Here is a 26,449-nt window from a genome sequence, read left to right on the forward strand (position 1 = left end):
TAATTGAAAACTGGCCAAAGAGAAACTTGACAAATTATTGTGCTCTGCCAGCAAACAGGTGCACAAGGAGCTGTGAGAGAACATGTCTGGGAGAGCTGACAAGACTAGCCAAAGAGCTATTCCATACCACAGGATTTCATTCCTAGTATATAAACTGGGATGAGTTGGAAGTTGAGATGCACGGGGATCAGTCAGTGAGTGGTGAGCAATTGCATTGTGCATCTCTCACCTTGTCTCAGTTTTTATTTGTCTTTCCTTTTTCTTCATCTTCATTATTACTATTATGGTTTAATTTTATTTCAGTTACCAAACCATTCTTATCTCAATCCGTGTTAAGGTGTTTTTTCTGATTCTCCTCCCTATCCCACCAAGAGTGGGGAGTGAGTGAGTGGTGGCATGGTGCTGACTGAGGTTAAAGCATGACGGGATATTTATGTGTGAAGGAGTAATGTGGGCTTGGAGTTTGTGAAGAAACAGGCAGCCTGGGTTTTGAGACCCTACTCGAAAACTCATTCATTGTAGCAAGCTTTGCATCAACAGATCAGATGCGTTTGTATGTTTGTTTCTTTGGTTCTGAAAAGATCAAATGCATGTATGTTGCACATTTGACTAACGTGTCCAGGAGAAGTCAGACATGGGCATGCTTGTCTCCTTGTGAATGTGCAGTAATCTGTTCAAATCATATGCACAATAAATCTAATATTGAGCAGGGAACTTGCTAACTATTGGCTCAATAACTTTATTCTTGGTTGTCAAACATTGAAATCGAATTGAATTCCTGTCATGTAAATGTCATTTAAAGAGAAAGCAAATCTGTTAAGAGGAAATATCACCGAAAGAGGAATATGTCTGTCATTATTACTAATCCTTTATTTCTGAGAATAGTAATCTCCACAGACAGAAAAAAAACTATATGCAAAAGTTGTACTTAATTTTAAAATTATGAAATTGTTTTTACAGCATTTCTACAATTTACCAAATATCTGAGCCCTTGGGAATCATAGAGATGCTTGGTAGATAACAAACATGCAGTGCTGTAAGCATTTTATCCTTCTTGAGAAAGAAGATGCTGCTTGTAGTTTTTAACAGTGGTGGCAAGAGTCCATTTTAAATTACAAGAAACTTGGTTGACTAATTCACCACAAAAATAAACCCAATGGCTGGAAAGAAAAGTACTCTTGTGAATAATACCAAGTAATCGGGTTCAGCCTGGTGTAAATAACTGTAGCATTTCTTGTAGAGAGTGCAAGTGAGAATATGAAGTTATACTTCAAAGTGTTTTTAATAGATGTGTTTGTTAAACAACATAAGATCAGATTCAATATTAATGAATTAGAAATTAAATCTTTTCATAATTTTGTCAAAGAGAAAGACCTAGTGGATTAATGAGGTAAACTTTCCTAAATTGGCTGTTTCAGTGAAGTGTGTGTATGCATAATGCAGTTTTGCTCTTCAGTTCACAACTCGCTGTCCACCATGTTATTGACAATACATAGGGACTCAATGAATGCAAATAGAAATGCAGACTTAATAGATAAATCCCACAACGTGACAGATGGTGACTGTGTAGTACTCTGCTGTCAGCACATTGCATATAGGTGTAAGAGTCGTTGCTCTTTATCTGTTGCTTCATGTTGACTAGAGGTAGGAAACTTAAAATGTGACGAGTAAGAGATTGGCACTGTATGTTACTTTGTTCTGTTCTTATGAACAGTTCTTATCATGATAGTATTTCTTTCTGTAATTAGATCTAGGTAGTTCCACAATAGTGATGGAAAGACTGACTTGGCTAGTTACAGGCAAGCAGCATTTTGATCACGGGTATCGGTGTTAACTGTCAGCTCCTTGATAAGAGACTCCATTCTATATGCACACACTTCTAAAAAAAGCTATACAAGTGCTGAAACCATTTGTACAAGTTGATAAATTTGTATTTTAAAAGGAATTAGATACTCATAATTGGACTAAAGGCTTTTTTTTTAAAGTACTGGTGCATTATCTGTGTTTGTGTTCTCTTTTGAGATTGGAAGTGGTTTGAGGGGCTTGTCCTAAATTAACACCTTTTAACACTGAATTAGTACATGATATTCATTCCATAGATATTTAATCTGCATCCTGTAAAAATCACGAAAGACAGTTTTTATTTACCTAAAAACATTCATTGTCTGATAAAATACTGCATTTAGGAGATGGTAATGAAATTACACCGCTCTCAGTGTTAATTTTCTATGTCTGAATTCCCTACAACATCTCTATTATTTGTGCCAGCTCCAAAAATATCCCACACATCCTGACTGCTTCTGGAGCATCTTTTTAATACACTATGGGGTGACAAGGGGTGCTTATGCTTCACCTGCTAAGGAAACAGTTCCACTTCAGTGTATTCGGGCCATGAAATGATCAGTTCAGCCTACTTTGAATCTTTTTCATGAATCTTTATTGTCTGTATAAGACTAAAAATTATTGATCTATTTTAACAAATAAAACCTTTACATTTTCCAGACTGGATACAAGGGAAACAGACTTTGTCTACACCAGCATAATTCAAGATTAAGTTCTAGGGAGCATTGTAGCAGCCAAAGAAATCTTACACTGATGTTTTTCTGCATGGTTAACTATAAGTAAATACCCATCTCAGGAGAAAAAAAACCTCTGTTTTGACTTTCAATGTTGTGTAGGAACTTTGGCTAATAAGTTACCTTTAGGTTTTCCTTTTTCTTTGTTTTCCTACTACACAAAATGAAGGTGGTTTCTGACTCACAAACTAAGGACTCATTATCAGTGACATGCTTTAGATTAGAATCCTTTGAGGTGATGAATATGGTTGCCAATTAAAAGACTATGGCAGGAAATGAAACAATTTAGTCATGGAGGAGGATAAGGAAAAAGTGTAGTGGTGCAGTTCAAAGAAAGGAGGAAAAAAAAAAGATAATGATGAAATAGCTAGCTTGAAACTAGCTTCAGATTTTAAGAATGCCGAGCAAATCCCTTTTTCTGCTCAAATTCCCGGGGAGGAAATTGAAGGCAGCCCTCTGAAATAGGGGAAATAGGCTGTGCTAATAGAAAAAATTCAACATGGATATCAGCCAGCAATAAAGTGGAAAAATGGTTTTGTGCCAAAAATTCGGGCTAGAGATATTGACTAAAAAATGCAACTTCAGTGGTGCATGTGTCCAGCTTGTGTGTCCTGATACAATCTGCTTCTAAATATGTTTTTTACAAATACGTTATGATTTGATGTTGCTTGTTATTTACTTTGTTAAAAGCATAATAGCTTCAGGAATAGCTATGATGAAGGTAGAAAACCTAAAAAAAGAGATTGATTAGACACTACTTATTGCTTCCAGTTTATTAAATAGGTATTATTACATACTACATATGTAGTTGGGATTGGACTAGATGATCTCTAAAGGTCTCTTCCAACCCCTACCATTCTACGATTCTATGATTGTGTAATATGATCTATCTGGGTACATGAAATATTTCCATTACATGAGTGAAATCTTACTCCAAAGAAAGAGTCTGTTCAAAAGCATTGCTGCTGCACCAAGCCAGTACTCTGTTAATATTCTGGATACCACTTTTAAGTTAAATCCGCAAAGTCCTCACTTCAGAATTGATACAGCTAAATAGGACTTTCTGGGAGCTGATATGCACAACAGGATAAGTGGTCAAGTATTGGTTCCGGAGCTGAAACTGTTGCTTGCTTTCTGCATGCTTATGTTGAAGTGTTTAATTTTCTAAAGATAGCAGCATTTTGAGGAAGAATTAAAAAAAATAGTTAAGATAAAAGTAGCAAAACTTGAAAAAAAAATCAGCAAGTAAATGGTAAGTATACCCTACTGGTAATATGATGAGCTAAATGTTATAGTAGTTTTTCAAGTCTAATTTCTGATTGCATATGAGTAATCACTCTGCAGATTTTACCAGATTTAGGATATCATAGAATAGTAGGGCTTGGAAGGGATCTTTAGAGATCATCCAGTCCAATGTCATGTAAAATTGTTATAAGCAAAACAAACTTTTATGGTTTGTTTGTTAGAACCATGATTGGTTTGGGTCTTTCTGAACTGTAGGTTGTGATTACCTAGTACATAGTGCTCCATAGAGATGTGATCCTGAAGATAACTGTGGAATATAATCTGATCTGATAAACAATTATAGTCAGGTGAGAACTAGATGAGTTGTGCTGAAGGCTACAGGACTAGTTATGTCAGTAAATCTTTGGAACATGATGATGAGATGTGTGCGAATCAACACAGATAAATACAATTGCCTTCAACTGAGGTCAATAATGCTTAATGTTGATGGCCTTTTTGCTTCGTTAGATTTTTTTTTTCCCGTTTCCTCTACTCTTTTCAAAACTGCTTTAAGAGCCCTGTAATAAAGCCTTGTCCACTACTGTATTGGTTCCTAAACAGGAAAGTGTGGTTCAGTGGTGTGATTTTTGTCCTGAACTTAACAAAATACTTTCATAGCCCAGTATTAATTTTTACTTTTTCCCTGTTTGGACATATGTGTTTGAGAACTGATTGGAAAATTTATAATTAGATGCTTCTTGGAATACATCAGTTTGTTACAATAAATGTTATATTGGAAGGGCCAAGCATGATTTTGTCAAAAAAGGTTTTTTGTGTCTTGGCTGGCCTTCCTGGTTAAAATGTGAGATCCACCTGTATTAGCCAACAATCTGACAGGTCAGATGGATAAGAGATATAGACCCTAATAAATCTCTCCTACAGTAGCTGTCTTGTTTAGTGAAACCATTTTTTTTTTAATTGAAACAGTGACTTGAAATCTGGTTATGTACGTTTGCCACATTGCTAATCACTGAAGAGTCTCTCTTCTTTTTTTTTTCATTCTCTCTGCTTTCATGTGTATATAATTTACCTGAAAAACTGGAGGAGAAATTGCAGAACAGACACAGCAATTTCTGACTGTCACTTGGAGAGTTCTGGTGACCTTTAAGATCCCATCTCTATACAGCATGTTGCTGCTTCTGGATAATCCAAATTTTTCAAAACAAAAAGGGAAAGTTTTATGCTTGTTACATTGCAAAATGGAAAACTTTAATGCTTTGAAAGCTAAGGAATACTGTTTATGTCTAGATGAGAAATGCTAGTGGTAGCTTTTAGGAGCAAATGTGTTATGCTTCAAATTGACCCCAGCAGAAGGAGTGGTCTATGTGGTAAAGTGACTTCATGTGAAGATATAACTTATTGTGTAGTTTAGATGATATCAATGTCGATGAAACAAGGTGTAGAGAATGGGAAGAAATTACACCATAAAGAAAGAAAACGTTTTAGAATGGCAGAAATAAAGTCAACATACTAGAAAAACAGATTTCAAAAAGCTAACAGCAAATGGCTGAGTCATTGACCATTAAGTTCTAGAAAGCTTTAACATCACTTAGACGAAATGTAACGATGTATTTTGTTATATGCAGCTGAAGATCAGGAGATGGCAGTAGTGCTTGCTGAATTGCAAAAGAAGAATAATGGGGAGAAACCCCATGAAATTAAAATAAGCCATTTGGTAAGTTTGCCAAAGCAGATCACAGTATTCTAATTTATTAGAAATGTATACAGTTACCCTATTTTAATTGCAAGTTTTATTGATGGTTTGATATGTTTTTAGTATTTAATTTATTGTTTATTAATTTTCAATGTAAAAGCATTGAAAACTCTCATGTATGTTTATTGATAATATTTTAATATCAGGATTTTGAAAGAATTTCTAGAACAAATGTCTTATTTTGTCCTTGAACAAGTTTATCATTTATGTCTCTGGAAAGGTTAAAACATCAGTCTTATTCAGGATAGCAACTTTGAACAGGTACTATATAAAATAGTAATTGCTTCTTCCTAGGCAGAAAACTATACTGTTTTACATGCAGTCATTTAATTTTACTGAGTATGTAGGTGACTCAGAAATATGTACTAGAACTCATTCTATAAAATAATGAAAAGGAAAGCTCTTTTTTTGTGTATGTATGCAAGGTTTCTGCATGTGATCTTTGCATTGTAAAATACCTTTGGTTTCCTTCAGCATATATCTGATACTTAAAATTTATTTTGGAGGCTAATCACAGTTTAAATGGTTTGAAATGCCCCAAAGGGGGAAAAAAACCCTTTTAATGAAGTTAAAGGGAGCAAATTTCAGAGGAAGTGGAGTTATGTTTCATTAGTGAAATATAATTCAACAATAAATGTTGAACAGTAGCATATAATGTGTAGCTAATGAATAAATGAGGCTATGTGGGCTTTTTTGCATTTATGGAAGAGAAAAATAGTTAAATGCAGGGTAATGTGAATCTATATGGAGGAAGTATTTTTGTAATTGCTTGTTAATCTAAGAATATTATCTTTTTCCCTAAGAACATGAACAGCCTTGGATTTTTAAAGAAAAACATCCACTCAGTAAAAAGTTAGCATTATTAAATATCAGTCCCCATAAAATCTACCTTGCTATTACTGAGCAGGGGGATTGCACACCAAAAGTCCTTTAGTAGACCATGTGTACCAGTCTACTGCAGAGCCACCAGCAGAAGTTGTTCAAGCTGCCACGCTGTCAGGTCAAACCTGTCTATGCTTGATCCTGCAGCTGCACAGCAATCCAGACCAGGCATATGGATTATTTAAAAGTGAGTGAAAAGTAATTGGGATTATTCATTTTCCCTCCTCCTTGGGTAGGATGTGTAGACAAGGGTTGGATCTTCTCTTTTGAATGCAGACTGGCTAAAGTCCATCAACAAGGTTCACACATCTATAGCAGATCTTAAAACTTATGGACCGAGCCCTTTGCGCTGTTGCTGCATTCCAGAACTGAAGCTGGTTGCTCTTCCAGTAGTGAAGATTCAGCTATTGAGAGACCATACCTGAAACTGTATTGTGTTCAAAGTTCACCAGTTAGAAAGGAATATGAGAAAAAAATAGCAGTCAAAATGCAAAGTATGAGATGGCCTTTTGCAGGTGGCAGTGCAAGGACATCCTAAATGGAGGAAGTTTACATTAATCACTTATAAATTTCTGTAATCAACTTTTACATCCATCTTCATCGTTGGCTGCAGAAATCAATTTATTTATTTTACATTTGTGTGAAAAAGATTTTCCCTTTGTTCTAAACCTACTGCTTGAAAAATTCATTTGACGTCCATTAGTTCCTATTTTATGAGAAGTAGTGACTAATCCTTCCCTATTCATCCTTCCTCACTTGGCATTTTTCCTCAGCCAAGAAGTCTGACTCTATTTCAACTCTCCTCATATCTCTGATGATACTTGTTTCTCTTTCCTTTTGTCTTTTTCTTCCTGAGATGGAACAATCTCAGGAACAATCACAACATGTGTTGCTCAGGATGCAGTAACAACATCAATTTATGTTGTGGAATAATGGTGGTTTTTTTGTCCTTTTCTCTATTCCTTTGCTAAGAATTCATGGAATTCTGGTTGTCATGTTGCTGGCTTCTGAACCATGGGCTGTTGTTTCATGGAACTATGTATGAGATACCCTTCCTGAGTAATATGACCCAAATACCATGTGGGTGTAGTATGGTTACTTTTTTCTCCATTTACAATGTTTTGTGTTTGTCAACACTAGATTTTGTTTGGTATTTTGTCATCCAGTCTCTCAATATAATGAAATCCTCTTGCAATTCTTTGTGCTCTAGTTTAGATTTTACTACCCTGAATAATTTTGTGTCATCATCAGATATTATCACCTCTCTATTCATCCTCTTTCCAGAGCACTTATGTGTGTCTCAAATAGCACTGGTTCCTCTACAAAACTGTGGATGTGACCTCCTGCTATTTCTCTACAGCTCCCTTGTTTATCTCTTTCAGCTTTTGGGGTGGATAATGAAGTAGGAAAAAGGCTTTTAAAGTCACAGCTGTTAAAGTAGCTTGTTTCTCTGTTGTGATTCAGTTGACAATATGTTAGTCTTTTGACTATTTGTGATTTTGTTTGGTGAGTTTTGACACTGTCATGCACTTTCTGTTTTGGAATGAAACATTTTAGTAGTTGGATTAGATTCTTTTTTCCTCTTTTAATTCCAAGGATGTTGAATTTGAATATCATGAAAAAGTATAGTATGGGTGGTTACACTGTGAGACGGGTCTTGCACAAGATTTATCAAGAGCTCTTGGGATTTTTCTGACTAATTGCTTCAAAATAATGTGGATTTGTGGTTTTATATGTTTTCTTTTTTTAAGAATATATTTAAAGATGTTTAAAGATTTGTGATCTCACTTAACATTTCATACTCAGTGTATTAGTTGGTTGGATTTCACTTGCACATTCCTTCTTTTTCTTTATGCAGGTAACAAAAATCCATGGAGATCTGCAGTGTTACAATGAGTTTATTGTACTTTGCTGTAGGCTTTTTTCACAATAAGACATTTCTCTGGCAAAAACAATTTTGTCATTCCTACCAAGTCAGTTTTGAAATATTAGTGTTCCAGTTCTTTTCAGAGAAAAAAAATCTTGGAGTATTTTTTGTCATCAGATTAGTAACAGTTTCAGCAACTATGTTATAATTTTGTAGAGCGATGACCTGACATCGTGTCAATAATGTCTCTCTATAACTGGACATTTGAGAAGATAGATGGTGTGACTGAAAGCTGTTATAGCTTTCCACTCTAGGCTTCTCTGTCAGAGGTGTTTTTTTTCCCTAGACTTAGCTCTTTCTAATGTAGATGTAGCTGTAAGAGCTTGAAGAATGTCTGGTAAAATGATTTGGGCTGTGTTTGACAGTGCAGCTAATGAAGGCAGTCAACAGGTGTGGCAATTTGATCTATACATAGTGAGTGGGGGGAGGAAAATCTTCGACAAGGACACTGTACACGTACACATGCTCAGCACTGCTGACATGTCAGAAGTCTTGACTCAATGAGCTACTGATCTGTCCTATCGAGGATGCCGATTCTTAGACTGAGTAGCAGAGAGCACCTGGGGCCTGTCACTGAGCTGGGGCAGCTGGTCTTCTCATCTGCTTCCAATGTTGGGAAATGGAAAAGTCCTGTGACAGTGAAGGCTGGAAGCTGGTGTTTTCTTGAAGCAGGAGGAAGTCTGAGCCTCTGCCAGTAGATAGGCAGTTACAGAATGGGTTCAGTGCCAAAACAGCAGGTGGGGGCCATCAAAGTGTCTATGCTGGCTTAGCCTGAGTCATGCAGGAGGATGTCTGTGAGGAAGAGATGAGTTATTCTGGGAGACTTTCTTCTGTATGGGTCAGAGGAACCCCATCTGTTGTCCTGATCAACTGTCTTGGGACGTTTGTGGCTTGCCCCAGGGATTTGGATCTGGGATGTTGTGGAAAGACTGTGGAGAATTTTCTGGCCTTTACACTGTTATCCCATGCCATTCTTCCATGTGGGCACCAACAGCACTTTCAGAGGAGATGTGAAGCATATCACCTGTGACTGAATGGTTCCAGAGATGGTGGTCACACATAGGGGCCCAGCTGGGTTTTTCCTCAGTCCTTCTGAGGAGGAGGAAAGGTTTGAGCAGGAATGGATGGATTCTGCATACCAACAAATAGTTGCACAGCTGATGTCAACAATAGAGATTAGTTTTTTATTAACAAAAGACACTCTTTGAGGATCAAGGTCAGCTAGGCAGTGGAACAGGATCCATCTGACAAAGTGGATCCACTCTGCTAAGGAGTAAAATAAAATCTTTTCATGCCTCAGGTATCTATAAAATCATATCTTGGTATGAGAAGCATGATCAGAGCTTATGAATTTTTTTTACCTACTTAATGGAATGGCCTGCTCAGGTTTGGGAGTGTTTGCTCACTAGAAGCAAACTTGACAAGTTTAGTACATAAGTGGATCTCCGGTAGTGCAAAGCTTTCACCTTTGTAGATTACTAGAGTATATGACAATGTTACCAATCAATGAGTCAATGAGTCACTGTTTTTTTTAATGCCTTTTGTAGAAATTTAGAGTAAAATTCCTTGGAATGAGTGCTCGTTTTCTTTCAAGGAACATGGAGAATAGAATAGAATCATTTAAGCTGGAAGAGACCTTTAAGATCGAGTCCAGCCTTTGTTCCAGCCCTATCAATGAGTAGCCCATTTCCCTAAGTGCAACATCCACCCATCTCTTAAACCCTCCAGGGACAGTAACTCCAGCACCTCCCTGGGCAGCCTGTTCCAATGCCTGACAACCCTTTCAGGAAACAAATTCCTCCTCAGATCCAACCTGAACCTCCCCTGGCACAACTTGAGGCCGTTTCCTATTGTTGTATTCCTTGTTACTAATGGAGAGTAGACTCACCCGCCGCCTAGCTCCAACTTCCTTTCAGGTAGTTATAGAGAGTGATAAGGTCTTCCCTGAGCCTTCTTTTTTCCAGGCTAAACAGCCCCAGATCCCTCGGCCATTCCTTGTAGGAGACATGCTCCAAATCCTTTGCTAGCTTGGCAGCCCATCTCTGGATCTTCTCCAGCACCTCAATGTCCTTTTTGTAGAGAGGGGCCTGAAACTAGATGTAATATTTCATAGAATCATAGAATGGTTTGAGGTATGGTCTCACCAAAGCCAAGTGTAGAGGAATGATCACCTCTCTGCTGCTGCTGACATCACTGTTCCTGATCCAGGTCAGGATGCTCTTGACCTTCTTGGCCACCTGGGCATACTGCTGGCTCATGTTCAGCCACTGTCAATCCACACTCCCAGGTCCCTCTGTGCCTGGAAGCTTTCCAGCCACTCCTCCCCAAGCCTGTAGTGCTGCTGGGGGTTGTTATGGTCCGAATGCAGCACCCAGCACTTGGCCTTATTGAGACTAGGCCCAGTGATCCATGACTTGAAGCAATCATGGCCAAATGTTATATAGAAGCCTGATTTCCTGGAGTCCCTTAACTTTTAGTCTAATTTTTGATTGTGACAAGATTTGGATCTGTTTAAGCATTGCATTGCTCAATGATCTTCTCAAGGCAATGATGTATAATGTTAGATATTCCTGCTGAGTTGTATTATTGGACATGTTCCCCTACCAGTAAACATATTGCTCAGCTAAACTAATTAAAATGCTGCCTTAATGTGGAGGGCTTCTAACACAACAGTCATTAACTAATGGTTCTGCAACTAAGTTACAATCCAGTAACCTGAATATTGAAAAAGTGTTTTCATTAATGTATTTGGGCTCTCTTAAAACCTAGATAAAAATTGTTTGTCCAAGTAGAAAATATATCTTTAGCAGGCTTTTGTTTCTTCTTTTCTGATTTCATTGCACAATTGCTTATCAGTCTGACGCTTACGTATGTTTCTCTTGTTCTCCCAGTCCACAGTATTGTGTATCTGATGTAAATTTTGGTACAGAAAGTGAAGTGAGTTGGGTACGTGCTCTCCTTGCTGAGATTCGAAACCTCTCAACAGAGATCATTAACATTGCAGTTTTCCTTTCTTTTCTGTATTACCACAAGAGATGACATGCTGAAAGTCCTTTTTAAGTCTGCTGCTTTTAACCCTGTGGTCTGTAGCTGCCATGTCCTGCCATAGGAGTGTCTGATGGCGTGCTGTCATCTACCCTGTTCAGTCTGTTACCTTCTCTTTTTGCACTTTGAGCCATAATGAAGAAATGGCAAATGATCTATAGATTAATGCTTTTGGAATGTGGTAGCAGTAGTATGCTGTTGCTCCAATACTTGCTTACATCAGCATTAATTCCCTGAAAAAGTGATACATATAGTTATGGCAACACATTTTCTTAATAGATGTCACAGAAAGTAGTGAGAATTTCATTTATATAGCTAGACAAATCAGAGTCTACATAATCTCCATTAGTGCCAGGAGCCTTTGGAGTGGTCATTTTGTTTCTCTGACCTGACTGGGAGACTTTCTCTTGGTAGAGATGAATCCTTTAGTCGTATACTCCATAATAGAGCTTACATTGATGCATAAAGGAACACTTTCTGGGCAGTGACAGAAGTGTTTAATTATACAATATGTCACTATAGGCAGGTAAGAAAAATTACACCACTAGTAATAGTTTAATAAAGATTGCTCAATGCTTTCTTATGTATCCTTTTCTGTACAGTTCAGCTTTGATTGAGTGAAATCTTTAAAGCTCTAATACCTTTCTCATGAATATGAAAATGTGGAATGCATTTCAAATGAGGAATAAGAGCGAAACTACTAAGAACAATAGTGTGACTGCATTGAATGTGCAGGGATGTTGTCAAGGTGAGTAAAATCTATTTTAGTATATTCACTTGATTGGCAACTAACCGTGGTTTGTACCTTGCTCCTGCTCTCCACACTCTTTCATTTGCTGGATAAATACCTCGGACTAGAGGAAAGATATTTTTTTTACACTATGAGGAAAGAGAATCAAAGCAAATTTTTCCCAGAGACTGAAAGAATGTGTGAATCATGAAAGAGTTGCAAAAAATACTGTATAATTATTTTAAGGAGTTATTGTCATAGCTGATTGGAGTGACATTACAAACAGCAAGACTGGTAAGCACATAGTCTTCTGTCATTAAAATAATGCCAGAAAGCTAAAGCTTTAAATTTCAAAGTTGAGCTTTAGGCCAACTATCAAGGGCTACATGTATGCCCCAGAGGCAGCTATCACTGAAAACTCTTTTCTGATTTTTTGTTGAAATGTGGTTAGTGAAAAGAGAAGTTTTGCTTTTTTATTTCTGAATAAAACAACAATGATCTGAGTAGTAAATCTCTAAGTCATATGTTAAACAACAAAGCTTTGTGTTACTAGGTGCTGATTTTTCATTTCTACCTACTCTATTTCATGGCATAATACATATTGATCGGTTATTTTTTTTATGTAATGTCTACTAGTTTTCCCCTTTTTTTAACTGTAGTAGACAAAGTCATTATTGGTTTCATCTGAGTCCTTCATCATAACAATTATTAATATTAGAAAATTGTAATAGCTGTCTCAATAGCAAAGCTGGACTTTTCAATCAGTAATTAAAATTGATCTGATTAACATTCATTTTAAGTTCTGATTTTCACAATAGAAATAATGGGCTGCATTTACTATTCTTTTTTAGATAGTAGCCTTTGAGATGTCAGTTGAAGTAATCTAAACATTCAGAACTTTAAAGTTGGTTCTTTCAACAAGATAAAGAAAAGATCTGGCATCTAGAAAGAATCATTTCTTTGGGGTATAGTGTCTCAAACCTCTTGAAAATGTTAATTAGCAGCAAATAAAGAACAATGAAAAATGTCTGCAATCTTCCTTGGAGACAAAGATTTGGGACAAGTAATTTTGCACGTGAGTTGAATATGCAAGTGTAAAGAGATTTAAATATCTGATTTTAATAGGTTTCATCCCACTGGGAAAGACACTTTTGATTATCTATGACCTATACCAATTATTGTGGTTCTCCCTGTAGGCTAGCCATAATTTTAATAACTAATCAAACTAAGCCTGAAGGTTCTGTAAAATGCCAAATATGTACTTGCACTCTTGCTCGTTACAGAGCTCACACTTGCTACCTGACCTTGTTTCAGCTTTTTAAATTACTCCTTCTCAATTCATTAAAAAATTTACTTTTCAAGCAAGATCTCTTGGAAAGCAAAATACTGTTGCTAACAAATAGTCACTACTCTGGTTTTGGTTTTAGATCGAGCATCATCATAAAATGATATTACATTCTCAGTTTAGGTTACAGTTGACTTGATGGATGCAGAGGCATAAAGTGTGTCAGAAGTACAAAGGTATAAACTGAGTAAAATTCTAAAGCAATAATCCTGGTAAAATTGGTATACAGTACTGTACTGACCTCACCTTGCTTTTTAGTTTGATAGCAAGTTCTCATCCATTTGTATATTCACTAAGAGTAGTTTCTTCTGGAAAGCAGGGTTTGGTAAGGTCTCTAGAATCAGAACTGAAAATAGTGCTCTGCTGTGGTTTGCTGAGGGCTGCTCTTCTAAAAATACATTGAGATGAAAGAAGAAATTTTACATTAATTCCTCACAGTGCTAAATTCAGGAAGAATTATTGGGAAGCTTTAGACAGCCTGTTTCTGTTCATTTCCTATGGCCCTGTATCTTGGTAGTATGAATTGGAAGACATTCTAACACTGCCCTGTAAGAGGTAGTGTGTTGAGCTTATGCTGGTGTAGGTCAGGGTAAATGTATAAAAGCTACGTATAGTATACAATTTTGGCTGTGTATACAGTGTTGCATATGAATCCTGGAGTCAAACCCATTTCTTGAGGTGAAATCTTTTCAGAAAGTCCCTGTTGATGCTGTTCCCAGCTGTAAATAAGGCAAATGCTTGTCAAAGCTCTTTGCAGAAGTTAGTAGAGATTTATGTAGCAAAAAATAGCATTAAAATGAAAAGAAATATTGTCCTTATTCTGCTAAGCATTGTGCCTACAAAAGAGTACCTAAAATATATGTATTTATAAGCATGTGTAAATGTAGAGATGAAATGTAGAGAGGAAAATTCTAGGCTAACAGAAATAACAGGAAAAAAAGACCATTGAAGGAAAAGAAATAATTTCCTTGATTTTGATGTCATCTGTGTCCTGTATGGCCAAAAATACCAATTCTGTACATTTCATATATCTGAGCTCCAGATTCACCTGATGGATGAACTCAATGTGAAGATTACACATTACACATAGTAAAAATGGAACTAAACTGTACCTGACACTATGTCTGACACCCTAATAGTGCTGTTGCAACTATGGAGCAGGAAAATCGGGAAGACCTGTTACTTACTGTCATTTGCTCAAGGTACTCCTCATACTTTTCTATTTCCTGTATCCATTTTTACTTTTGTATCCCCTATATAGAGGGTTCACAGCTCAGATATGTTTACTAGTGCTCTTTTCTCCAGCCTGGCTGTACAACACTGTGTTGCCAAGTGTTTTGCCAAATGACTAGGGGGCAGCTGAAAAAGACACACACCAATTAGTTTCACTTTACTGTCTACTTCTAAATGTTACAGGAAAAAATAGAATAAGCCAAAATATAGGATAAACCATTCAATTCCAAATATAAACTAATTCTAATTTCTAATTAGAATTAAAACATTCCAATTTCTAAACATCAAAAAGCATAAGCAAGGTAATGCACCTAATCATTGCTACAGGAGAACAGAGATAGTGATTAAGAAAGATACATCACCAATTGCCCTATTGATATTTTACCATCATCCAGATCTGCAGTGGCTGAGGAGCCCAGGTTGCAGTGAGGATTTGGAGAGCCTGTCCTGGCAATTGGGAGCTCCTACACAGTACAGCCACTTGTAGGTGAGGTTGAAGTCCCTGAAAGAGAGTCCAGCTTTTGATATTATTGAATAAACAATACATAATTGGTGGAATATCTGACATCATTCTCCATTGTGATACCAACTGAAACTTGGCCAAGTCTTCAGGAGGAATCAAAGGAGTTTCCTTATCTTCTGGGCTTTTTCATTCATGTAACTTTCAGCTGAGGCTGACCATCTGCTTTCCCAGCCTTGAACAGTGGCCCCCTACACACACAAGAATAAATATATTGGAAAAACCACCATGAATACATTCTTATATACATTTTAGCTGCATCCTTCACTAATACTTAGAGACTTTCTCATCAACAATTATAGTTTGTCTAAGCTACCTCTTTTTCTAATACTTATGAATATTTCCTTAATGCAACTATTGTCCATAAATAAACTATTGTCTGTATAGATGTAGCAAGTACAATTATGCAGGGTCCATCTAGAGGCCAACTATTACCTGAGGCCTTTTTCCCAGGCCTTGACATATCAAACACAAATTGTAGAGACCTTCTGATTTTAAATTATCTTCAAGTCCTGGTATTTGACCATGGCAGTGGCCATTACTTTCGTATTCTTTATCCAGAAATGAAAAAGGAATTGGTTTGGGTTTCCCCTGACTGTTAGAATTTCTGCAACAGCCCCACAGAGAGGAATTTCTAAACCTAGAAGCTTGCTTGTGTGTGCACTTCTCTTCATCTCTTTCTTGTGCAGGCTGTATGGTGATTGGATGTGACGGAAGAAGAAAGGAGCCATTTCTGGACAGTTGTATATTCTGTGTCATTTCTGGACAGTTGTATATTCAGTTTGATTGGAAAATGCACTAAATTGAGTGCTGGAGGGCTAATGATATACCCCTCATCTTTTACACCCAGTGCCTCTTGCTGTAGAAGACTACACCATCCGTAGTAATTAATGTCTTTGTAGGAATTACATAATCACAGGGTGGTTTTTTTTCCCCCAATGAAACTTCCTCCATGTTCGTAGTTTTTTTTTCCTGTGTCATTAATCTTCTTTCCTTGATTAGGCTACAGGATTTTTTATATAAATTAGATCATTCTTTTTTCTATCCCTCTGTTGCTGTCTCTTCACAGGTTTGTGTTCCTTTCATTTCTTCTCTACTCACGTCACAAGAGCCTGTTGTCTCATCACTGTGTTGCTACAGACCATACTTATGGCTGTAATCACTAATGAGTCATGATTACCTTTTGGCCTCTTTTAATTGGTCTTTTCTAGATAGACATTTTCATGACACATTCTCCATGCTATTCTATTGTGCTATGCATGGCTACAGCAGCACCAGACTGTGTCCTGTTGTGATACACTTCATACCAAAATTCATAGTTACTGCACTCAAGGAATGCAAACCTTGAGAGAAGGTTTAGCTCCATAAAAATAAAAATCAAGCTCATAAAATTTTACAGGTTTCAAATTCCCTTTCATTCATGCTCCCATCCATAAAAAAGTAACACTTCTATCTCAAAACAATTAGAGGTGTTTAGGAGTGTAGCATTTTGAAGTGTTATTATTTCAAGCTGTAAAGTGACACTAGCTACTTTCTGTTAGTCTGTGGTAGATTTCAACACATTCTATCCTGACTGTCAAGGCTAATATGAACATTTTCAAGGGATCTCTGAGACTTTTTGGTTTTTTCCCTTTATATAGGGATGCTCAACATTTCAAAATGCAATCCATGTCCTTTTCTATCCAATGCATGTCTTCTGCTTGATCTGGGGCTCATGAATAACTATTAGTTTTTAAGACTTGCTTCTGAGGAAGAGTAAGGACTATCAGTGCTGGAGTGAATAATATAACTTAACTTTGTTTTTAAGTTTCCAGGACTTAGGATGAGTGCTTTAGGTTTGGATTTAGTGTTCTTTGGGGGTGTTGTTTTCTGGCAGATAAAGTGGCTTGAAACTCATTCCTTTTTTATTTTCCTGTTGAAATAATGTTGTTGGTTACTCATATTCTGTGCATATCTATGTATAGTTACTCATCTGAACAGCAACTTTGATAAAATCCAGCACATCTTGCAGTAAAACCAGTGAAAGCCAACTTAATAGATGCATTTTCAGAACACTAACCTAAAAAGTGCTCCAATGCTGTTAAAGCATTTCTGTATTCCTGCTGATGAGCTTGGACTACAGGCAGAGGAGCTCCAACCTTTCTGCCTGTCCTTGTATATGTACTACTGAAAAGTCCATATTAATTACTACATTCTACAGTTCAAAACATTTGCATATGATGCCTTATAAAATACTATCCTAAAATCAAGGGAGGTTATATCCACGGTATACTTTTTATCAAGTAAATCAATTATCCTTCAAAGAAGATATCAATTTTATCTGTCAAATCTACATTTGTGAAATCTGCCTTGGCTTTTATCTCATTTTCTGTTGTTTTTCTTGTCTTCCATTGCACATCCCTTTAAGATGTTCTCTAAATTCCATATGTTAATGAAGTTTGACTAATGGATGTGCAGCTGGATGATCATCCCATCCTCTTTTGTAAATTGAGGTACTTATTCCCTGTACAACGTTTACCTGCTTTAGTTGCAGCTACTTGGTCAACTCCCTTTAGTGTCAGACTGCTTCAAGGTCATAAATGAGAGTTTCTCAGCTTTTTTGCTGTTATGCCTCAAGCCTCAGTATCCAGTCTCAGAGACAGAATTGTGTATCAGTAAAGCAAAATGTTTAAGTTGTTGAATAATGGTATTTCATCCTTCCAAGAGAAGCTTAAAAATGTTTATTCCTGAATGCCATACAGAAAATAGTGGGTTTTGGGTTCTCGTCCCATCCTGGAGGTGTTCCCGATTAATAGAAAATGCAAAGAATCACTGACTGAGAAGCTGTGATTTTTCTCAAACTGTTGCAGACAATAGAATGGTTATCATAAGTTAATTTCATCCAGAATTTGAATTGTTGTGGCCCAATGATGCTTGTGCACAAGTTCACTTTGAACAAAGTAAGTATATAGCCTATTAGTGGGGAAGCAATCTCACTCTTAATGGAAATAAACATCTGCTAATTAGAAAACTTTGGCTATACTATCACATGCTTTTGGGCTGCTGCTATTTGATTTGCTTTGCTGTGTGTCAGCCAAGGCAGCACCTATAAAAATTACTTCATGTCTCCACTGTTAATTTATAAATGTAAATGCACATAAAGATTTTACTAAACAGGATTGGTGGGTTATTAAATCACTTATCCAAAGCTTGAAGTCTTCATTGCTTCCTGAATCATGATTTCTGAATTCAGCCCATTGATTGGCAGATTTAATCAACATTTGAAGAATAGGAACAATGATACAGTAGAGGTTTAAGTTTTCATCATCTTTTCTTACGTTAGTGCACATCAGTTTTTCTTTTAAGAATAATTTAAGATGCTCTTTCTAATTATGATTTTGTTTCAATTAATAATGCCAGTTTTGCATACATTTTGTGTAGCATTTCATATTAACTTAGTTTTGTTTGAACTTAGGGCATTCGTGTTTACATGATAGTTCTCCAAATGTCTTAGATAAGCTTTTTTCTAAAAAACAATCAATATGCCATATTTTGGTAAAATGGAATGAAAAGAAAAATATTTTAGGCTATGTGGAAGGGACAGAATAGATTTTACTAGACTAGCTAGGGTAATTGGAAAAGACTTGATGCCATTGAGAGTCAAGCCGACATTTTGAGAACAATTCACAATGAATTTATTGCTTAGTTACTCATTATCGTGATGTTCTTCACTCTTTTTTTTTTTTACAGTTAGATATAGTTTTGACTATCAAGAATAACTTACATTGTTTCAATGCTATGAACATGACTCCTAACCCATTGATCCAAGGGAAGGTCTCTGCTCCTATCCTGATTTACCTGGTTTACTTTCTTCAGAAATGTAGGACAGGCTTTCCCAAAAGATCTCAACAATCCGTAATATTTACATTTAAACATAAGAGAATTAATTTAAAATAGTAGAGTGAACAGGGAAAAGAGTAAAAGGAATTCCCAAAAGCAAAGCTGAATGTCCAGCTGAGCATCTCACTTCTGAAGTGGTTTGAGAGAAGTATATAGCTAAGACCAATACTAGTATCACTTAATCTGGAAGGAAAACAAAATTTTTAATGCCTATAAACCAATTTGGTTTGAAAATCCAAGAAAGCATAAGTTACTTGTTTTAAAACTGTTATTAACTTCTGACTGTTATTGGAATTACTCCAAATATTTGATCACAGGCTGAGCATTACATTGCTGTTACCTGTATAATCAGCTTCAAAGTCAGCATGAAGTAGAATTCTCTGGTATCTATAAATTCATTAAGTAGATTTTCAATATATTTCGCTGCTTATGTCTTTTAATCCTGCTCATAAGCAAGAGTTTTAGCTCTATAACTAACCTAACAGAACCCATAACAATGTCATGATTACAGTAAATGGGGGGTGCTGATGGTTATAAATTGAATACTACTTAACAGAAATTTTATAGGGGTTTTGGAATGATTTGGCTACACATCATTCATAATGATACTAATTTTTCACTAAGCCTTGTAGCTACAATGCAGTGGGATGCTGAAATGCTGTTCCTTAGTGAGAATGTATTGAGCAGGATATTTCTGAATCTAAGTCACCAAAACTGAACAGGAGCCAGTATCAGAGCCATCACTCCATGAAGCCAATCAATAGCCTCACTGCTTATCTTCATTTTACCAGACAGTCAGAAACAAAAATGTATCAGTTCAGTTCTTCATTGCTCCTGAGCAGACCTGTTTCAGTAATGTAGAATAAAATGATATGTAGAGCTGTAGCAGGGGGTTGATTTGATATCATGTTGTCAGTGTCATGTTATCTGGGATTCAGGCATAATATTGGCTTTTTCTGTGTAAGGCTCCATTCCCTTTAACAAGTCTCTTCTGCTCTCTTTTGCTACATTTGTACTGGAAGACAACAGGGGATTGAAGTGGCATAACCTTTAGTTTAGGTCTACACCCCTTTGGAGCAGATTTGTGTTGAAAAGAGAGAACTGGAGCTGCTAAAATGTAATTAGTGAGTAAACTAAGAATTAAACAGAGTGGATGATCAGAGATCCAGTGTTTAAAGTTTGTTGACAGAAATCTTTTTTGTTTATCAGTGTAGATGTAGCTTATGGGGTCACCTGACTATTAAGTAAACAGTAAATCTATTTAATCCAGTAATCATAGTCATGTTTTCATAATCTTGATTTGGAGACTAATTAGTAATGAGCTGGTCATGCTCTGGAGTTGTCAGCTGCTTAATATTTTTGGCAAGGGCTTGCTTTGTGTCTTAGTTGTGTCTGATAATGACCCTTTCTCTTTGTGTGTGTGTGTAAATATAACAGGAGACAGGGCTGTAGGTGCAGCCTACCATGCTGCTGTCACATATGCTGCTCTCCAAGCCCTTTTTAGAGCTCTTCGGTCAATAATTCCATCCTATCAAGGACACCTGATCAGATGCCTTAAGTTGTTCAATACACTGAATTACAGACCTGCCAGAAATCTATAAATTGTGCTGTTCAGAGCTTATGAAATCCAGTTATTTTCACAAAAACATGTCTCAAGGTGAAACATAGGTCAATACTGGTATGACCAGGTTTCAAACTGCCCCAAATATCCCATTTTTTGCCACAGAACGCACCATTGATTTTAGATGGTAGCTCAGGAAAATAAACAACGGTCTTCTCAGGAACCAAGAGCAAAGTATCACTGTTTAAGTTGCTGTACTTGACATTATCAGCCAGGGATTCTTGGGACTGATGATAGTTTACCAGATGGTCTTCCTACTCAAGAATATACCTGTATACCAACAGAGATAATCCTACAGTAAATAAAGATAGTATATCTCAAGCAAATCATAGCCTCACATAGGAATAGTTGACTCCCTGTGTAATTAGCTCAGTGCAGTTATGACTGTTAAATGTGTGATCTGACATTGAAATAGACAATGCTGAGTTAGGGCTACACCTGACAACAAAAGGTAGATTCCAGAGTTTTTGTATTGTCATGACCATTATCATTGGGTGCAAACAGGACACCTGGAACAGAAATCAGTAAATCTTTTAGTATCAGCAAGGAACAGTGAAATTCTTTCATAACTAATTTTTACCTAAAATATGATAATTAATAATTTTAAAAGGCTATCTGTTGACTGTTCCTTTTAAGTGAGGATTTGAGTTTTTCCCTAGAGAAAAGAAGAGAAGTTCTAATTCTTGTGATGCTAATTGTAACGTTAACTTGGAGGGGGGAGGGTGTGTATGTGTAAATTAGGTATTTTCCAAAACAAAACAGTGTTTGCAATAATCACTGTAATACCAATAGACTTGAATTTATGCTCAAAAACTGACCCTGCAAAACAAACCTTGCTGCATAATTGGAGGAAAAAAAATGTTTTTCCTGGTTACTAAGGCTGTTCATGATGCTTTATGTGAGAGGCAAAGGTCTGCTCTTTATGCAGACTGTTTTCTTGAATGCTATTAGAAATTATTTTCTCTGAGATGTCTCCTTAAGTCTTTTGCAGTAAAAACATAAATTGAGAATGTACTTCATTTACATTAAAAAGATTTCCACATAATTGTCACTATAGTTCTTGAAATGTCTGACCGTTGTTGGTTTTGGTTTTAATTTCCTTCCAAGCTCTTAAAAATGTATGTCCCTGGAATGTGTTTTCAAATTTTAAGATAACTGCTAGTGCTGTTCTGGCCTTTTAATCCTTGTCACTGTGAGTCTTTCCATTGAATAATACAGATTTTTATTTTCATTGCTTAAAGGAGGAGAGAGAATCTCTCAACTCATTTGCAACCTTGTAATTGGTAACAGATTGAATATCTCTGTGTACCATAGGTGTGGCTCTATGGTGAGGTCAATGCTGCCCAAGAGGATATAAAGCAAAATCTCAATCTAGTAATTGAGAATTGAAGAACCATGTTCACAGTCTCACAGTTAAATATTTATTTTGCTTTTAATTACTTGGGATTGAAATAAATGCCCAAAAAGTTGCCTTTTGCTGCCCCAAATTCAGTAATTAATCATAGTAGGAAATAAATAGTGAATTACACAGTGGTTGGTATTTCTACATTAGAAATAAAAACAGTAATTTGTCCAATATATGGGCCGAAGAAGCAATTTAGTTATTCTGACCCCAAATTAGCCAATTTCCATCATTTCAGCATCAGTATGAATTGAGAAATCTTGTTGCTCTGAGGACATGGGACACTTCCCATGGGACAGCTCGTGTAAGACATGTCACCAGAGGATGAGTGAGATGAATTTCTGAGCTGTCTCTCAGAGGTCTGTGTGTCTGTATCTCATGTATAAGGAAGCTCCTAACTTGGGTACCAGAACCAAAAGCCTAAAGTGGGCATCTGTTTTAAGCTTAAATCATTATCCATATTCTATTTTGTTCTGTGTCTATTTACTATGTATGATAAATAGAAATAATAAGCTCATACATATTCTACAGCTGTTTATTTTCAGTACAGAAAGAGAATGTCAAGCAACTTTTTTCTTTTCTTACGTGGCCTTGTTGTTGATGAGTTGCATTTGTTCACAATGTCAAGCTAACTCACTGTATGCTAGCAATCTTGGAGCAGAATGGTAAATGTGCCTTAAATTGTATGAAATGATAGATACCTGCCACTGTATGGTAAATTCAATTTGAAATTACATTGTGGATAGTGTATGCACACTATTTTGAACTTAGTAATGCACAAAGCCTCTGTGTCTCCTGTGTCACCTGTTGTAATAAATGTAACTAGATTCTGCTGTAGTAGAATGGCATAAATTTAAAGTAATTGTCCTCACTTTGGTGGAGTTGCTCCACAGTATAACTGCATTGCAGTTTTGGTGTAAAGTTATTGTTCCCCTCTGCTGCTTAAATTAGAATGACCATTCTTTTTTAAGTTACTCTATTCACATAATGTCATCTAGAAAACTCCACTTCCTGATTAGGAATTTATTAGTGCTGTTGAATATAATGGAAAGTGTTTGTCTCTGTGCTAATGGGCAGTGGTATAGAATTATATGTTCAATTAAAAAACCCCAACCCTCTTCTTGGGCTATTCAGGTCTAATTAATTCTTTTTTTTTTCTTCTCTGATGACTTACCATGTAATTCATCTCTTAGCAAAACCCAAAAGTTTCTTAGTGAATTCTAATTAAAAAAGCTGCATGGTTGCATTAAATGCGGATGTTCTAACTTTGATTTCTCAGCAATTCTGCTATCTGAGTCAAGATCCAGCTACTTCATGGCTGTCTTGGGCAATCAGATAATAAATCCCTAACTCGCCATGTTTCCCCCAAAACACATGATGAGAAACAGAGTGAGGCACTTAGTATTCCACGATGTGCAAGGCAATTTAGGTTGAATGGGACAAAATCCATTTGTGCATTTTGGAACAGATTGGAGTGGACAGTCCCAAAGGAGTTTCTACTTAAGAAACTTGTTTACTTTGTTGGCAGTTAAAACTGATGCTATGTCCTTGAATTTGTGGTTTGTTTTTTTATATGTAGGCTTAATAGCCGCAAACCCTTAGCCCTCTGCGGTGAATGACAGTATTTCACAGTGACAAGTTTGTTCTATAAAACTTGGTATACCTGGTGAATATGTAGGACCACCTGAAGCAAGATAGAACTTGTGAATTAGCACATGCTATTATATTGAGTACATATAAGTAGACTTGCTACAGATCAAGTAAGCCTGTCATTTAAGTACAGATCAGTAACATATCTGAGTAACGTACAGGTATCATATCAAAATGAAAATGTGTTAAAGTTAGCTTCAGTGATTAAACACCTGTGGCTCCAGTCTTCTCCTGCAGTTCAGAAAGGAGGATATTTATGAAGACATGCATTTAGCTGATGCTTCAATGAAAACTGTGAGCAGAAAAGACAAGGGCATGGGAACTTTCAGAGATTACCATGCTTTGAAGCAAAATGTGGATTTTGAATGCACACAGGAGACATACCTGCCTAGCTGGAATCCTTTATTTTAGTGGAAAATAGTAGGGCTTTGTCCTTCTGTGTTCAATATGAACTATAGAGAGTGAGGATGATATCTCAGTATTGCCACAAATGTCTCAGAATGTAGACACGTAGTCAAAGATTTCAATAGTATCTGTGTATGTTTCTATAGTGAACTTGTGTTGGTACTGGTTAAAAAATGTACATTTTCTACAGTCTACAGATCTCACATATTTATACTGCAGAAGGCTATATCATGTATGCATTTTTAGGAATAGTTCCTCAAAAAAAGTTCCTTCAGTTCTCTCTAGGATTGTATAGAGACTCTGTGCAAACTCCCCGTGGTAAAATTTACTTCTCAACTTCTCTCTTGTACTTAGGGGAATTATCCTCAACATACCAATTAGAATTTTGTTGCTCTACTACTACTACTGCACTACTGTACTGCTGCATGAAAAAATACAAAACTTTGCATATTCCTCAGCCCCACATCATGACTGTGTTCAGCACTAAAGTATAAAATGAAAATACATGACTGCAGAGGAAAACTTTTATAGCATTTCAGATATACCAAATTGTCCAGATAAGTAAAACATGGACTTTTTGCCCAAATGCTTGCTAAATGTACTATAATTGTAGTTAGGAAATGTCACTTGCCAGCTCCTTTTGCTTAGAAAAATTCAAAAAAAGAATTAGAAAGGCAATGAGGATTCCTAACTGCTGAACTTTATAAAAAGATGAACTGTATGTGCAATGAATGTAAACAACTGATCACTGGAAATTTGGAATAAGCTTGTTATGTCAGTTAAGATGATAATAACATATGAAATAAATATGAACACTTATGATAGCCTGTTTGATTTATGCTATATTCAGGTGGTGCTCATCAGTCACTTCTGGCATGTAGATGAAGGCTTGTTTCTGGGGATTTCTGTGGCAGAGAAAGATGTCTGACTATAGCTCATTGTTTTGCTCATCAGGTTTCTGTCACTGCTTTTGAATTCACTTACAGGAATCCTCTCAGGATGGCCCATCCCCGTAATAACAACTGACTTGATAAAGATGACTGATTGTTTGTAGCATCATTCTCTATTGCAAGACAAGATTTAAAATTTAAAAGCTGTTTCAGTAAGTGAAATAGCATTACATTACACTGTATGTGATGTCATCTATACCTCAGTGCAGATATGAGCAACTGACATAAATTTTAAAAATCTAAACTTGATACAGTGTGATCACACAAAGGTGAAAAAAAATATAAAAATCTCAGTTTCTTTGGCAAACGTTATAGCAACACGAATACTGAATGTTGTCTTTTGACTGTGGTCTTTTCAGTGTTATATATGAGAGAGAAGTATCATGAAGGAGTTGAACCTCTCTCTTTCCTTGGTCTCATGAGCTACTTAAAACTCCTAAAATAAATTATTCAACAGATTCAAGTATTTTTGGATTTCAGTATAGAATATTTATTTACTACTTCAGTAGGCATTGGGTATCAAGGCTAGTAGATCCCCAATGGGACTTACTCAAAGTTGCAGCACTGAGCTCTCGGGTGTCTTTGATCTAAGTTTCCTCATTTTCAGTAAAATACTCAAGAAGAGTTAGCCTAAGAATGAGACTTGCAAAGGATTGAATGTTTTGTAGGGAATCAGCAAACGAAGGGGGAAGAACAAACTCAACTTGGGGAGAAAAAGTTTGATTTGTTAATGGACAATCAAAACAAGGAGATGACAAATAAAACCAAATCTTAAATCATCTCCCCCCACCCCTCCTTGCCAGGACTCTCCTACTCAGTGGTGCAGGTCAGTTCATTACAGATGGACTTTGCTGCTGCTTCTTCTCAGGGGGAGGCCTCCTCACATTTCCCACTGCTACACTGTGGGGTCCCTCCCACAAGAGACAGTCCCTCACAAGCTTCTCCAGCATGGGTCCTTCCCATGGGCTACAGTTCCTCATGAGCTGCTCCAGCATGGAGCCTGCCACGGGGGCAGCTCTTCAGACCCTGCCCCAACGTGGATCATCTGGGAGAACAGATGGGAGTCCCAACACATGGGTCTGGGAGAACTGTCCTTCCAGTACCGACTGCTCCAGCCTTAGGCCCTCACGGGATCACAACTCCTGACAGCAAAGCTGCTCTGGCATGGGCTCCTCTCTCCACAGGCTCCTAGGTCCTGCCAGGAACTTGCTCCAAGGCAAGCTTCCCGAGGAGCCACAGCCTCCTTCAGGCATCCACCTGCTCTGGCGTGGGGGCCTCCATGGGCT

General features: G+C 36.8%; 1 protein-coding gene across 1 annotated transcript in view; it reads left to right on the forward strand.

The window, feature by feature from the left end:
* The first annotated feature begins 5,505 nt into the window (after positions 1-5,505).
* DPP10 (dipeptidyl peptidase like 10) overlaps positions 5,506-26,449 on the forward strand; it is a 440,052-nt gene continuing 419,108 nt past the window's right edge. Inside the window, exon 1 of the mRNA XM_062004641.1 lies at positions 5,506-5,535. The gene's annotated coding sequence lies outside the window, so the exon portion shown is untranslated. The remainder of the gene's footprint in view (positions 5,536-26,449) is intronic.

The sequence above is a fragment of the Colius striatus genome, chromosome 11, assembly GCF_028858725.1.
Source record: "Colius striatus isolate bColStr4 chromosome 11, bColStr4.1.hap1, whole genome shotgun sequence".
Taxonomy (NCBI): domain Eukaryota; kingdom Metazoa; phylum Chordata; class Aves; order Coliiformes; family Coliidae; genus Colius; species Colius striatus.